Source organism: Herpailurus yagouaroundi, unplaced genomic scaffold (genome assembly GCF_014898765.1).
Source record: "Herpailurus yagouaroundi ecotype Mexico unplaced genomic scaffold, PumYag 191, whole genome shotgun sequence".
NCBI classification, from domain to species: Eukaryota; Metazoa; Chordata; class Mammalia; order Carnivora; family Felidae; genus Herpailurus; species Herpailurus yagouaroundi.
The window spans coordinates 8,110,779-8,125,230 of record NW_024412422.1 but is presented as its reverse complement, the minus strand read 5'-3'; the positions used below and the strand labels follow the sequence as shown (position 1 = coordinate 8,125,230).

Below are 14,452 nucleotides of genomic sequence, written 5' to 3'. Positions count from 1 at the left end.
AAGGAAGGAAGGAAGGAACTCAAAATCTCAATCTGATTTTCAAAATCAGTCTACACACATATTCCTGTTTAAAGATGTCCCTTACAGCGTTACTGAAAATACAAGAAAAGTCCTTTAACGAGAGAATGAATGGTTTAAGTAACAATCAAATAGCAATTAAGGAGCTATAAAAAGCTTCTACTGACACGCAAAAGATGCTTCAAATGTTAGGGGAAAAGGCAGAATACAAAATAAAATTTTACTTTAAATAAGTTTTTAAAAAATAATCAAAACTAAGAAATACACTGAAATGCCAGCAAAAGGTGCTTCTGGGTCATGGTCGTAGCACAGTGGTTCAACAAATGACGTCTGTTGTCAGAGACTTTTTGATCAAATCCTGACTTCCCCACTTTCTACTTGACTTGCTTTGGGAAAATCAGTATTTTCTGTCCATGTTGATTTTTCCTCTTCTGAAAAATGGGGCTCACGGCAATACCTACCTCATAAGAATTAAAAGAAATAAATAAGTAAAGAATATATAATAAATGTTTAATAAACAAAAGCTGAAGTATTGAAATGTTATAAAATGAAATATCATGGGCATACCATTTAATAAGCTTTCCACGATTTACATATACGATATATTGCATCAGAAAGAGAAAAACATTAAACATTTTTTTTAATTTTTGTTGTTTTTTTATTTAATTTTTGAGAGAGAGACAGAGAGCAAGCTGGGAGGGGCAGAGAGAGAGAGGGAGACACAGAATATGAAGCAGGCTCCAGGCTCCGAGCTGTCAGCACAGAGCCTGATGCGGGGCTCGAACTCATGCACTGTGAGGTCATGACCTGAGCTGAAGTCGTACGCTTACCGACTGAGCCACCCAGGTGCCCCATAAACATTTTTTAATTTTACAGTTAAACACAAATCAGGATCTCAGATGTCAAACTGCCTTCCCATCAATAAAGTCAGTTCCCCGTAAACCAAAGCGCTGGGCTTGCAGGGGTTATGGTGATTAACGTATCAGAGCAAGGCTTACCTGTTGCTAGAGATCAATGCTTCCTTTTTTAAAGAAATCTTCAATAAAAGAACAACAGAGTTAGAATCGCTGGGTGTTCTGTGCTATGAGTATAAAGTAAGGCTGTTTTCTTGCAAATGGACAGGGGGATTTTTACTGTCCATGTGAAGTGAACTTAGAAATAGTTGAGTAGCAGGGGTGCCTGGGTGGCTCAGTCGGTTGAGCGTCCGACTTCAGCTCAGGTCACGATCTTACGGTCGGTGAGTTCGAGCCCCGCGTCGGGCTCTGTGCTGATGGCTCGGAGCCTGGAGCCTGCTTCAGATTCTGTGTCTCCCTCTCTCTGACCCTCCCCCATTCACGCTTTTTCTCTATCTCAAAAATAAATAAAAATTAAAAAAAAAATTTTTTTTTTAAAACAATTATCCTCATACAAAGAAGCTTTAATCTAAAATCAGGGCCTCATTCCAACTCAAATATAAGAACCTTCACTTAACTACACTTTATTTGTGAACTCATCTTTTGCGACTCCGACCATACCCCCTACGACAAACAAAGGGGAAATTAAAAATAATTTTTCTATTAGAAGTTTGGTAAACAAAGTGGCAAAGCTTCCAGAAATAGCTTCCCTGAATTCTTGACCTGGATCCCCAAGAATACCCAGGACTGACACCGAAGGAAAAGGGATGTGGTCACAGGAGAAAGCTCACCACCTTCTATCACATGGTTGAAGGAATCTGTGACTTTTCCCCCAAATTTTTCAGAAACTGCCCTACCTCTTCAAGCCTGGATAGGAAGAAGTGTTTAAAATGATGGAACATAAGACAAACCAAGGAAACACGCGATTGCTTTCCCGACACTGGCCTTCTCGACGCTGGCCCGGGAGCCATGAACGAATGGCCACCATGGGTGACACAGGGTCCCAAGGTTACCCACACAAGAGTTAGGGTATGCCGGGGGCCAAGATTCCACGTTAAATCTCAGTTATGCATGAATCTCACCTCTGCTGAACACCCAGCTCCCCACACACGCCACTTAATATTGTCATGTTTAAAGTCTTCCGTTCAGGGAGCCGCAGAGAGAGAGAGAGAGAGAGAGAGAGAAGTCCTGAGGAGGGACAACCCACCCAACGTCAGAAACGAGGAAGGACCAACAGGCTGGGATTGTGCAGAGTAAATATTTAAACACGGAACGTTCGATAGCTGTTATATAGGTTCAGGAACAGGCTCATTTTTAAAAATCAATACTCTTACTAATAGCGATGGACTAGCCTTCAATAGAAGAGGGGAAAAGAGTGGTGATCATTTTTGAATCAGAAGTCCGGAGGAACCCGTGTCCCCGCCAAGTCCCTCAAGCTGTACAAGAAAAATGTGTCTTAGGACCTCCCTCCGGGAAACTGGGTCATCATGGACCCCCAGAGCTGATGGGGACCACAGATGTGACTGGGGCAGGGTGGAGGGGAGACGACGGTTAGAGAAGCAAGTAAGGCGAGGGGGAGAGGAAGTCCTCGACCGTTCTCCAGGATTACTTAAACAATCAAGGAGTTGGCTTTTTAACCTGCAGGTGGGAGCTGTGTGACCTTGAACAAGGAAGTGAACCTCTCTGAATGGCAGATGTCATAAGCCCTCCCCACCTTTCCTTCGCCTTTGCCATCTCAAGCAGTCAGATTTCTACCCCTCAGCGCCCAGACTCAGCCTGAGGGCTCTGTCGGGACTCAGACACAAACTGGCCTGAATTATGGGCCCCCCACAGTGGCCCTAACCATTGACTGAGGGGTGGCCCCTTATCCGTGGTGTGGTCTCCAGGCTGCCTCTCAGAGCCCTGGGTGGGATGAAACCCCTGTGGTCCCCAGAGGCGACCAGCTTTCTTGCCTACTCTTCTGTCTTCCCCGCTCCCCAGCCAGCGCTCGAGATCCCCTCCCAAATAAACCCCTTGCACCCGAAATCTGGTCTCCGGTCAGAGCATTAGTTCTGGGGGCCCCCCAGACGACTTGAAGTACCTGCCTCTATATACGTAAAACGAAGGGGAAAAAGTAACACCTTCGTCGGACGGTCACTGTCTGGATCCAGTGAGGTGATGCTAAGAAGTATTTGCATAGTGCCCGGCACCCAATAATTGCCAGCCGTGGTTATTCTTAACTCCATAAAATAAGCAATCTGCCACCTACCCCAAAGATGGTTGAGTTACCAATGATTTTTATTTTCTTCTTTCTCTTTTTGAAAATGAGTGGTGCTCGAAGACGGCAGGGCGTCCAGGAACCCAGGGTCCAAATGGCAGCTGGGTCCACTGTTAGCAAGAGGCTGGCCGCACGGCTCCGTGCCTCAGTTTCCTCGCGGGAGACGGGGCGGAAAAGCATTTCTTTCAAAACCCTCTTAGGTTTGGGGGACGTTCCGGTGAGAAAAATGCATGTAAAGTGGTCAGCACGCTCACTGGTTGGCAAGTGATGCCACAGAAGTAAACATAAGCCGTCGTCACGAAAAGGGGATTAATAAAAATAACAGACGGATACTATGTGTATCCGGTGCAGATACAGAACGCCTCCAGGATCGGGATTAAAATTTGTTAAACAAGCATCCCACCAAGAATTAGGCCAATGAAGCTCTCAGGAGGCTGTTTCGTAAAATCCTTTCTGCCTCTGCTGCAGAAAGAGGTCTGAAATGGGTTATCACGGTAGGAACGACAGCGACACTTATTAGGAAGGGGCAAGAGGAATCAGCTGGAAGTAAATACTTTCAAAATGATTTACTTAAAGAAAAATATAGGGCAGATGTCAAGTGGGAATGTTGGCTTAAATACAGCAGTCGGGGGATGAAGGGAAGAGCATTTGATCACGTGGTTTTACCTGCGATGGAAAACCGAGTGAAGGGAAATGAGACTCAAAGTTCAGAGAGGTGCCTAGTAGAGAGAGAACTTCGAAGAACTAAATCAAGAAAATGATGGCAATGGTCGCAGACTCTAATTGGTGGAATATTCTAGAATCGGCTGTTTTACCTTGAGACAGCAACTTACCCGTTCTCCTGTGAATTCAGGCGTTTATTCACTGCTCGGATGTCTCGTATCTACACCCCAAATAGAACAATGACACAGTCCCAGTCCCTTAAACACTGTGCTCTGTGTCTTTAGGCCCTTGGCATATATTTGACACCAGTAATATTCTACCCCCTCTCCATTGCCCCTAACTTACTCCCTGCAGATATTGATAATTGAGTGCTAGACTATTTCTACAGTTCTTGGATGAACCCTCTGAGTCTTTCCTGACACAACATGCCATGTAGCCACTATCAACCGATTGGATGGCCGGCGAGCCAGTTGCACAACTGGACTAGGTGAGACTAGTTGACTGCAAGCAACAGAAGCTGAGTCTGGGTAACATAAGCCAACGAAGGTTCCACTGAAAGAATATGGGAGAGAAACCAGTTTGACAATAAACTTCATATATTGAAAGAAAAAAAAAAAAAGAAAGAATATGGGAGAATGTAAGAGGACTGAAGGGAATGTTCAGGAACCAGGAATTTCCTGGGGGCCTTGACAGCAGGTACCTACTAGGTCAACAGCTTTGTCTAGACACCCCCGCTGAAATTAACGTGTCCTAAGTATATTTTTCTCCCAGTCCTTGAGCCCTGCCTCCCAAGATTGAAACTCCCCAGAGAGTGACTACTGGGGTAGCATCAACCGTGCACCAGAACCACACAGAATGATGAGTGAGCGGCCACACGCGTAAGGGAGGGGCTCTTTTCCGGGGAAAAGAACTCTGGGAAGTCCAAAACAACACCACCGGCACCAATTGCCAACCCTCCACTGCACCAGATCTCAACCACCCAATTAGCTGGGCCCAGTAGTTACGGCGGGGCCGCGGGCTGCTGAATGGGTTAACGGGTTGGACAGCAAGTGTTCACTAAAACAGTTCTGCTGACGATTATAAATCAAGCATGGGTGTCTGCACCTGGGGAACTAACTCATCAACCAGAGAAAGAGCTGGCAACCTCCAGGATGGGCCTCTGAAAGCCTCTGATGAAATCAGCCCGTTGATTAACGCAATTAGCACCATTAGGAAAGGAAGTTGTTAACCTAAATCAATTATCCACAGACATCTGTCACGCTAAGTGTTCCTCTTTGTCTTGAGTATATTGCACTGTTGGTGTTTCAGTGGTGATGGCCATTAAAAATAAATGATTATTGTTGATTTTCTATTGATATAGCTATTAATGTATCGGTGCCTGTGTGTATAGGCCGCTTACGTGTAGTGTACAGAAAATAGATGTACTAACAATAGGAAGTAAGTATTGACTCTCATTTCTCAATTCAGGAGGTAAATATTGACCAACAAAGAGCGCTGCTAGCTTGCGATGAGCTAAAAGGTAAAACGTTCGTATCAGCTCGATTTTTCTTTAACTACTTGTATCACCTACTTCCTGCAGCACAGAGGTTCCAACGCATGGATGAGGTTCCTCACTCACGGTCCTGAGGCACTTCGTGCCAGTTAGGTTCCACCCGTATGGAGACTCTTACTCCTCTTGTCTGTTCTGAGCGTTTCCACCACTTTAGCCAATGTACGTCTTCTGTATCAATTTCCATGCTCGTTAGTCCAGCCGCACAGGCAAAGAACAATCGTCCATGATAATGACCGTCGACGTTTATTGAATTCCTTCTACCACCCAGTCCTTTGATCGGTAATGGTGATCTCCATCTTGTAGAGTGATAATAAAGATAACAACGGCTTATGTGCCAGGTACCCTTTAAAGCACTGTCCGAGCAGGAATTAAGTCAAACTCCCAACTGGCTCTGGAGGTAACATCACCGTGGTCATTCTACTGATGGGGAAACTGAAGCCCAGAAAAGCTAAGTCCTAATACTCAGCTGGTAAAGAGTAGCATAAGCCAATTCTTTGAGTGTAGTTTTTTTCCCTGCTTGCCCATGCTTCTCCGAACGTACTTCAAGATTTGTAGGAGATATCCAGTTTCAAGAATACACTTTTGGGGCGCCTGGGTGGCTCAGTCGGTTAAGCCTCCGACTGTGGCTCGGGTCAGGGTCTCACGGTTGGTGAGTTTGAGCCCCCACATCAGGTTCCCGGCTGTCAGGCTACAACCCGCTTCAGATCCTCTGTTCCCTTCTCCCTCTGTCCTTCCCTGGCTCACGCTCTCTCTCCCTCTCTCAAAAATAAATGAACGCTAACAACAACAACAACAAAAAACCACTCTTGCTATCATGGACATGTGCCCTGGCGTGCTGCACACACACGTCTATGGGTGCGTGCGTGTGCATGCACGTGTCCCCACCCCACCCCCAGGGAAAGAAACTGAAATTTACCCGGGCCAGGCAACTTTCTAAAAACGATACGGCCAAGAAGCCAAGCAAGAAAGTCAAACCAGTCTCTGTTGGAAAAGCGCAATCTCCTAAGAGAAACGGAGAGTTCTTAAGCGTTTCGGTTTTGGAAAGGACCCTCAGATTTCTCCATCGCAGCAGAGCCTGGAATTAGCCCTGGAGGAACAGAGATGATACATAATGCGATATGCTCCCATTGGGGCCTGGAATCTGATTGCAACATCCAGAAATATCTGCGTGATCGATTGGAGTGACTGGATTCAACAGAGCAAGTAAGTCTAGGCAGGGGAGGGAAGGAGGGTTGCCAGGGGCGACCCGGGAGCATTAATATGAAAAAAAAAAATCACAAGACTGGAGAGAAGGGCCAATTGTTCCGAGAGCCCTGGCTGACCGTGCCCTTGAAGGTCAGACTTGCACAGAGTCCTCAAAAGGAGGTTTAAACACGGCAAACCAGAAAGGCAAGCTGGGCTTTACCTTGGGAGCTGAATTGTCAGGAACTTGTTTCAAAAGGTCTTAGCCTCTGCCAAGACGGCACTTCACCAGGTTAATTAAAACTGGGTGTCAGCGATGCTTCGAAATTGCCAGCAAAGGTGTCAGCTTCAGGGCACGCCTGGGAACCCTCACGGGTTTTGATCTTGGGGGCGGGGGAGATTGTTTGAGGGCCCCCAGGAACCTCCTGGTAAAACAAACAGAAGAAGAGGGGAGGGAAGCGTTGAGACAAGGACTCAGGAAAGACCGATTCCTTCAGTTCATTTAGAATTACTCTCCGGGACGCCTGGGTGGCTCCGTTGGTTGAGCGCCCAACTCTTGATTTCGGCTCAGGCCATGAACACAGGTCACGGGATCGAGCCCTGGGTCGGGTTCTGCGCTAAGCATGGGTCCTGCTTGAGTTTCTCTTTCTCTCCCTCTCCCCTGCTCTCTCTCTCTCTCTCTCTCTCTCTCTCTCTCTCTCTCGCAACAACAGCAAACAATGACTCTCCAAGGTTCCCAGGGAGACTAAATTTCAAAAGTAAAATTTCCATCTTGCATTTAAAGACATTTTAAGTTTATTTTGGAGAGAGACAGAGAGAGGGCACAAGCAGGGGAGGGGCAGAGAGAGGGGACAGAGGCTCTGAAGTGGGCTCGGTGGTGACAGCAGAGAGCCCGACGTGGGGCTCGAACTCACAAACCACGAGATCACAGCCTGAGCTGAAGTCTGATACTTAATGGGCTGAGCCACCCAGGTGCCTCTCCGTCCCATTTTCGATCACGGGTCCTATGAAAAGGTCTTTAAAGTCAATTACTATGCTGCTTGGGGAGAACCCCAGATTACTGTGCTGTGCAAAGTTCATGACTTAGTAGCTGAGTAGGCAGCTGGATGATGTGGCGGGCAGAAAAACACTTGCCAGGATGTGCACTCCCTGACTCTTGGCACCCGAGGGACCTGTGAATACGTGACCTTTTGTGGCAGGGGAGACTGTGCAGGTGTGATTGAAGATTTTGAGATGGGGAGATTATTCTGGATGTTCCAGATGGGGCCTAAGTATAATCAATCGGGACCTTAGAAGAGATACACAGGAGGGTCAGAATAAGAAGGAGATGGGGAGGGGGCGCCTGGGTGGCTCAGTCGGTTAAGCGGCCGACTTCAGCTCAGGTCACGATCTCACACTCCGTGAGTTCGAGCCCCGCGTCGGGCTCTGGGCTGACGGCTCAGAGCCTGGAGCCTGCTTCAGATTCTGTGTCTCCCTCTCTCTCTGACCCTCCCCCATTCATGCTCTGTCTCCCTCTGTCTCAAAAATAAATAAACGTTAAAAAAAAAAAATTTAAGAAGGAGATGGGGAGGATAGTCAGCAGGGGTCAGAGTGGCTCAGGGCCACAAGCTGAGGTTTTCAGGTGGCCTCCAGAAACCGGAGGCGACAAAGAACACACAGTTGGCCCCCTGAGCTTCCAGAAGGGGCCCGGCGCTCCTGATATCTTGATTTGAGCCCCAGAGGACCTGTTTTAGACTTCTGACCTCTTAAGACCATAAGTGAGTAAATCTGGGTTATGTGCCGTTGCCCTGTTCGCGATTCTTTGCGATACCGGCGAAAAGAGCTAACGCGGACGGTCAGCTCATACTTTGCTTTACTCTAGGAAGGTCTCGGGGCTTCCGATGATGCATAAAAGGCAACAAAAATAACCAGGGGTAAAAGCGGTCCAGGAGACTGTCTTCTGAAGACAAAGACCAGGGGGATGGAGAGCAACACTGGAGTTAGGGGCTGGAGCCACCTAACCTAGTCTGGGCACAGCGAGAAGAAGCTGTTCCCAGCGGCACCAGATTAGGTTGAAGAAGGGAGAACCAAGCAGACATCGGGAGTATGTGTGTGGGAGGGGGCCTGGAAGCTGAAGGTATCATGGGAAAGAGTACAGAATAAATACAGGTGCCTGGGGGCAAGGGGGACCCCCGGAGCTGTGAGAAGTCATGTAGATCACCCCCAAGATGCCAGGGAAGGGGGTGGGGTGGAGCTGAAGGCCTGGGAGGTAGGGAGGGTCAGATCCTGTCTAAAGAGTTCTTACTTCTTTTTTTTTTTTTTTTAATGTGTATTTATTATTGGGAGACAGAGAGAGACAGAGCGTGAGCAGGGGAGGGGCAGAGAGAGAGAGAGAGAGAGAGACACAGAATCCGAAGCGGGCTCCGGGCTCGGAGCCGTCGGCCCGGAGCCCGACGCGAGGCTCGAACCCACAGACCGCGAGATCGTGACCTGAGCCGAAGTCAGAGGCTCAACCGGCTGAGCCACCCAGGCGCCCCAAGAGTTCTTACTTCCAACCGTCCTCCCTCCAGCGGAGAACCACAGCAGTGATGAGCCACAAGGCTGCCCAAACACCCCTTTCACAGCACGAGAAAATCATTCCAGGCAAGGACTCGGGTATACAAACTGACTGTTGCTTCTTGAGTGCTGGCTCACTCCCCCATCATTTCCCCCATTCTAGAAAGGAAGGAGTCCTTCGGCAGGGTCACACAGCAACAAAGGGGCCCAGTGGGAGCTGAGCCGGGTCTGTCTCCCCAAGTCGGTGCTCTGTCAACCCGTTTCAAGCTTAGGGTTTAAAGAACAGGCGAGGTTGACTTCCTTCTTTCTCCCTACCCTTGAAAAGGCGATCATGGATAAGACATCTCCCCCCCCCCCCCACCAACTTTCATCCATGCATCCACTTATTCAGCAAATACGTATTTAGAGCTTATTGTGTGGCTACGCTAAAGAACCAGGCAATTTCCTTGGCTTCTCGGAGCTTAGATTTGAGGGGAAGAAACGCAGGTAACACACAAACAGAGATGAGTCGGGTGGTGATAAATGCTACGTAATCCGTAAATATGGGCAAGGGGTGAACACCCACCATAGCGGAGCGGGGGTCAGGGAGCAGGCTGGCTTCGGGGTGGAAAGCCGAGACAGGTGCGACAGAAACAGCTGTGCGTTAGCCCTTGAGGGGTGGGCTCGCAGGGGGTTATTTTTATCAGTGGGCCTTCACAATTTATACATATGCTCATAATGTGTACATAGGCTCTTTGGATGTGTCGAATATTAGCTGGAAAACATTCTTAGAGGGTTAGGGAATGCTATTTTATGGTGGGGGGCAGGAAAAGCCTCCACGCTGATTCAGTGGCAGGGCGAGGATGTGAAAGTGGTAAGAGTGCACACGGTACCTCTGGGGAGGGCATCCGGGGAGCAGAAGCAGCAGGTGGAAAGGCCCTAAGTGCTCGGAGTATTCGCACAATCTACGGAAGGAGCGTGGAACGCAGAGCTACCCAGAGCCCCTTCCTCATCGGATGTTTTACATATTTTGTATTTTATATTATTATGTATAATCTTATATTGTTTGTATTATTATTTTATATTATTCTCTCACTTACCCAAGGCCTTCAAAGGGGATAAGAGAAAGCCGTGCATGCATGCATTCGTTTGTTCGCTACGCATTTATCGAGCACCTGCCGTGCGCTTATAACGAGTGGGGGATGGGGAGGGAGAGAGGAAGGCACAGAGTCTGAAACAGGCTCCAGGCTCTGGCAGCTCAGAGCCCGACGCGGGGCTCGAACTCGTGAACCGTGAGATCGTGACCTGAGCCGAGGCTGGACGCTTAACTGACTGAGCCACCACGCACCCCAAAATGAACCTATCTAGTTCCAAGACATGCATGTCCTTACCCCAAAAGAAAACCCTGTGTCCATTAAGCGCGCATTCCCCACGTCTCCCTCCCCTTCACCCCAGGCCTCGGTAACTACCCATCTGCTTTCTGTCCCTAAGGGCTTAGCTATTGCAGACATTTCATAAAAACGGAATCATACCATAAGTGACCTTTTGTACCTAGTGTATATCCCTGGCATGATGTTTTCCGGGTTCGTCCATGTTGTAACATGGGTTAGAATACCGTTCCTTTTTAGGGGTGCGTGATATCCCATTGTGGGGACCTGCAGCATCTTATTTACGTTTGAGCAGATCTTGAGTGCACAGAGTCGGTAAGCGCCTGGAGCTTTCTGGATCTCTGCTGGCTGCAAAACGTATCAGTGCCTGGTTCCTTACAGGGCGGGGAAGCCACCCGCCAGAAACCTCAAAGTCGTCACCTCTGATTGTTGAGCCATGAGCTCACTTGCTGACCTGGGAGGGTTTTCTCAGCCGGGGACTGGCCCGTCTGTCATGTTAGCTGTTAGCTAACATGTTAGCCCCGCGTCGGGCTCTGAGCTGTCAGAGCCTGGAGCCTGTTTCAGACTCTGTGCCTTCCTCTCTCCCTCCCCATCCCCCACTCGTTGTCCGTCTCTCTCTCGGCTTCAAAAATACATAAAACATTTCAAAAAATGGTTCACTTTGAGGTGCCTGGGTGGCTCGGTCAGTTAAGCGCCTGACTCTTGGTTTCAGCTCAGGTCACGATCTCACAGTTTCGTGAGTTCGAGCTCCGCGTCAGGCTCTGCGGGGACTGGGAGTCTCTCTCTCCCTCTCTTTCTGCCCTTCCCCTGCTCGTGCTCTGTCTCTAAATTAATTAATTAATTAATTAATAAAACTTAAAAACATATTTAAATTTTTTTTTTTAATAAAATGGTTCATTTTATGGCATGTGAATTCACCTCCATTAAAAAAATGGCCAGGTTTGGGGCGCCTGGGCGGTTCAGTCACTTAAGTGTCCGACTTTGGCTCAGGTCATGATCTCACAGTTCGTGGGTTCGAGCCCCGCATCGGGCTCTGTGCTGACAGCTCGGAGTCTGGAGCCCACTTCCAATTCTGTGTGTGTGTGTGTCTCTCTCTCTCTCTCTGACCCTCCCCTGCTCATGCTCTGTCTCTCTCTCTCAAAAATGAATAAACATTAAAAAAAGTTTTAAAGATGGTCAGCTTGTTTGGCTGCTGTGACTGCCGCACTTTGTCATTAAGTACTATGGACTCCCAGTGGCCAATGCCAGGTGACCATTAGGTACAGCCCTGTTTGTTAGATGCGACTTTTTTTTTTTTTACCAGTCGGGTCCCCACCGTCTCCTATCGGCTGACCTACACAACTGCCGATCCGGAGTCTCCGAGGAACCAAAGTGTCCCGGTCCCTCTCTCCTACACCCTTCTAGAGCACCCCCCATGCTTGAAGGAAACACTTCACTTGGATTTGCTTCTGAGCGAAACGCAGGCAGGAGCCAGGGGGATACCGAAAGCTCTGCGAAGCAAATGACGAATGTTGGGGTCCCTCGCCAAACCTACATCAGAGTCCTTTCAACTCTGAACCTGGTAAAAGGATTAGCCCTCTGCCGTCCACAAGGGCGCGTGAAAGCCGGTCTGTCTGTTAAAAGACTCTTGCGTGCACACCCCAGTCCGGGCATCAAACCCTCCCTGCCCTTTGATAAAGCCAGACCTCCTTCTATGGATGTGCGGCCAGGGAATAACGAACACCTGCTAAGAGAATAAGAGACGCTGGGGGCGGGGGCGGGCAGCGAGGCTAGACAGGACCACTTTCCATTGTACATCATCCGTACGGCTGGTAGAGAATGAATTATTTCTTCCCAATTCGGCGCCATCATCCATCACCGTCAATTTGCGGCCCATCTGGAAGGTTTCAGAAGCCCCGGAATGGGCTCAAGAGTTATAAAACAGCCACGGCGGCAAGCCTTTCTAAACGGATTACAGTAAATACAAACACGAAGAAACAGGGTGCGTGTTTCGGGGCGTTTACGCTGTTCCACGTCCCGGGCTCGAGCTCCCTCATTTCATCCCCTCAACGAACCTACGAGGCGGGAACAAGAACCGTTCCCATTGTGCAGATGAGAAAACCGAGGCCCACGGAGGTCCACGCCGTTCTCTGGTCACCCAGGTAGGAGGTGGCACAGCTGGGGCACGGGGCTGGGTGGTACGGACCCGGGACACTGTGTCCTGCTCATGATGTGAAAGCGATGGGCTCAGGAGGCCCTAACTTCCCTGTCTACGCTCTCTCGGCCTGAATCCTACCTCGTTCAGTCACTCCCTTGGGACCCTCCGTCTTAAGCTTTATTCTTACAGCTGAGCCTAGAAGGGGCGGGGAAGATGCACGAGAGACTCGAGGACCAAAGAAATCGCGTGTTTTCTGTGTGTTGAATTCAGTTCTCCCCAGTTGCCGGCAAAGGGGACCCACTGGAGAGCGTCCATATTAGCACAGAAGGCCCAGAAGAAACGGCACAGAGCTCTTGGCCTGGGTTAACTGACCGGGACCTGCTGGAGGGAACGTGCTCATTCTACAAACAGCCATCAGTGCCCCCTCGAGCCTGGTCACGTGGGAGGGAGCGACAGCACACACAGGGACACAGTCCCTGCCTTCCCGGAGCTGCGTGCTACTGGAGGCATGGCTCGAAGAACAATGTGATGAGCGTAATCAAGGCGACGTACGGAATGCCACCCACCGAGCACAGAAAGAGGGAATCGGAGCAGATCTCGAAGAAGGAAGAGTCACCGAAAACCAACACGACAGTGGCTTCAACAAGGTAGGAGTTTATTTCTCTAGCATCTAACAGAAGTCGGAAGGTAACAGTTCAAAGCTGACGTGGCAGGTGAATGGTGACATCAGGGACCCAGGGCTCTCTTCCTCTCTTCCTTCCTTCCTTCTTTCCTTCCTTCCTTCCTTTACCTCCTTCCTTCCTTCCCTTCTCTCTCTCTTTCTTTCTTTCTTTCATTCATTCATTCATTCTTTCTTTCCTTCTTCTTTCTTCCTTTCTTTCCTTTCTCTTTCTTTCTTTCCTTCTTTTTCTTTCTTTCCTTTCAAGTCTCATGGTTGCTTCACGGTTCAAACTGGTTGCTGGAGCTCCAGCCATCACATTCTAGCTGTAGCCCCCCCACAGAAGGAGGAAAGATGGCAGAGAGCCAAACCAGGCTTCTCCCAGCTGGGCCAGCCCCCTTTCAGCAGTCTTTCGGAGAGTCCCACCCATCGGTTCTGCTTTTATTTCACTGGCCAGGGCACCACCACCTTATGACCACATCTGGGCTGCACGGGAAGCTGGGCAATGCAGTTGTTGAAGCCAGACGGCCACGCGCTCGGCTAAAAAGCGGGGCTCCTGCCACGGGAGCCCAACTGTTTGAAAGCGTCTGTGTTTGAGGGAAGACAATTTCAGTTCAAGCCCCATCTGTGTTACTCGCTTGCTGTGTGAGCTTAGGTCACGCACTTAACCTCTCTGAGCTCACACAGTCTGCCCGCCAGCGGAATGGCCTGATAGACCGTGCTTCGCAGTGGTGCTGGAATCTTAACCGAGGAATGCAGTCTGCATATCATTGCGTTGCTGAGTATGCTTGAGAAGAACCACTGAATCGAAATGAGCCTGAGTCCTTGGGGAAGTGGTGTTTCACAAAGGGAGAGCAGGATTGTAGGTCCAGCAGGCGCGAATAACAGCTCATTGCAAGCTTCCCGTGTAGCGGGAAACATTACTGACTCCCGGGTCCATCACTCCGACTTTGCTATCTCATGATTCGTCCTTCACGGAGGCCAAGTTTGATGTAACAGACAAAGGAGCTTGCTCGCTCAAGGCTGTTCGAGCCGGTAAATGGTACCGGTCCGGCGAGTGATGGCAGATGGGGCCGAGGGGAAAAAGGCATGGCACGCCCCCGGGACCTTGTGAGCAGAGCCAGGGGTCTGAAAGAGTGTGGCACGGTGGGGCACCAGGGAAAAACATCTGGATAGAGCAGGTAGTTCCG

General features: G+C 49.3%; 1 long non-coding RNA gene across 1 annotated transcript; it reads left to right on the top strand.

Annotated features, from left to right (window-relative positions):
* Positions 1–6,319: 6,319 nt before the first annotated feature.
* LOC121010473 (uncharacterized) lies at positions 6,320–13,307 on the top strand. Its single transcript, XR_005781187.1, has 3 exons — positions 6,320–6,586; positions 10,002–10,007; positions 11,771–13,307. It is a non-coding gene; the product is annotated as an uncharacterized LOC121010473 (long non-coding RNA).
* Positions 13,308–14,452: the final 1,145 nt, after the last annotated feature.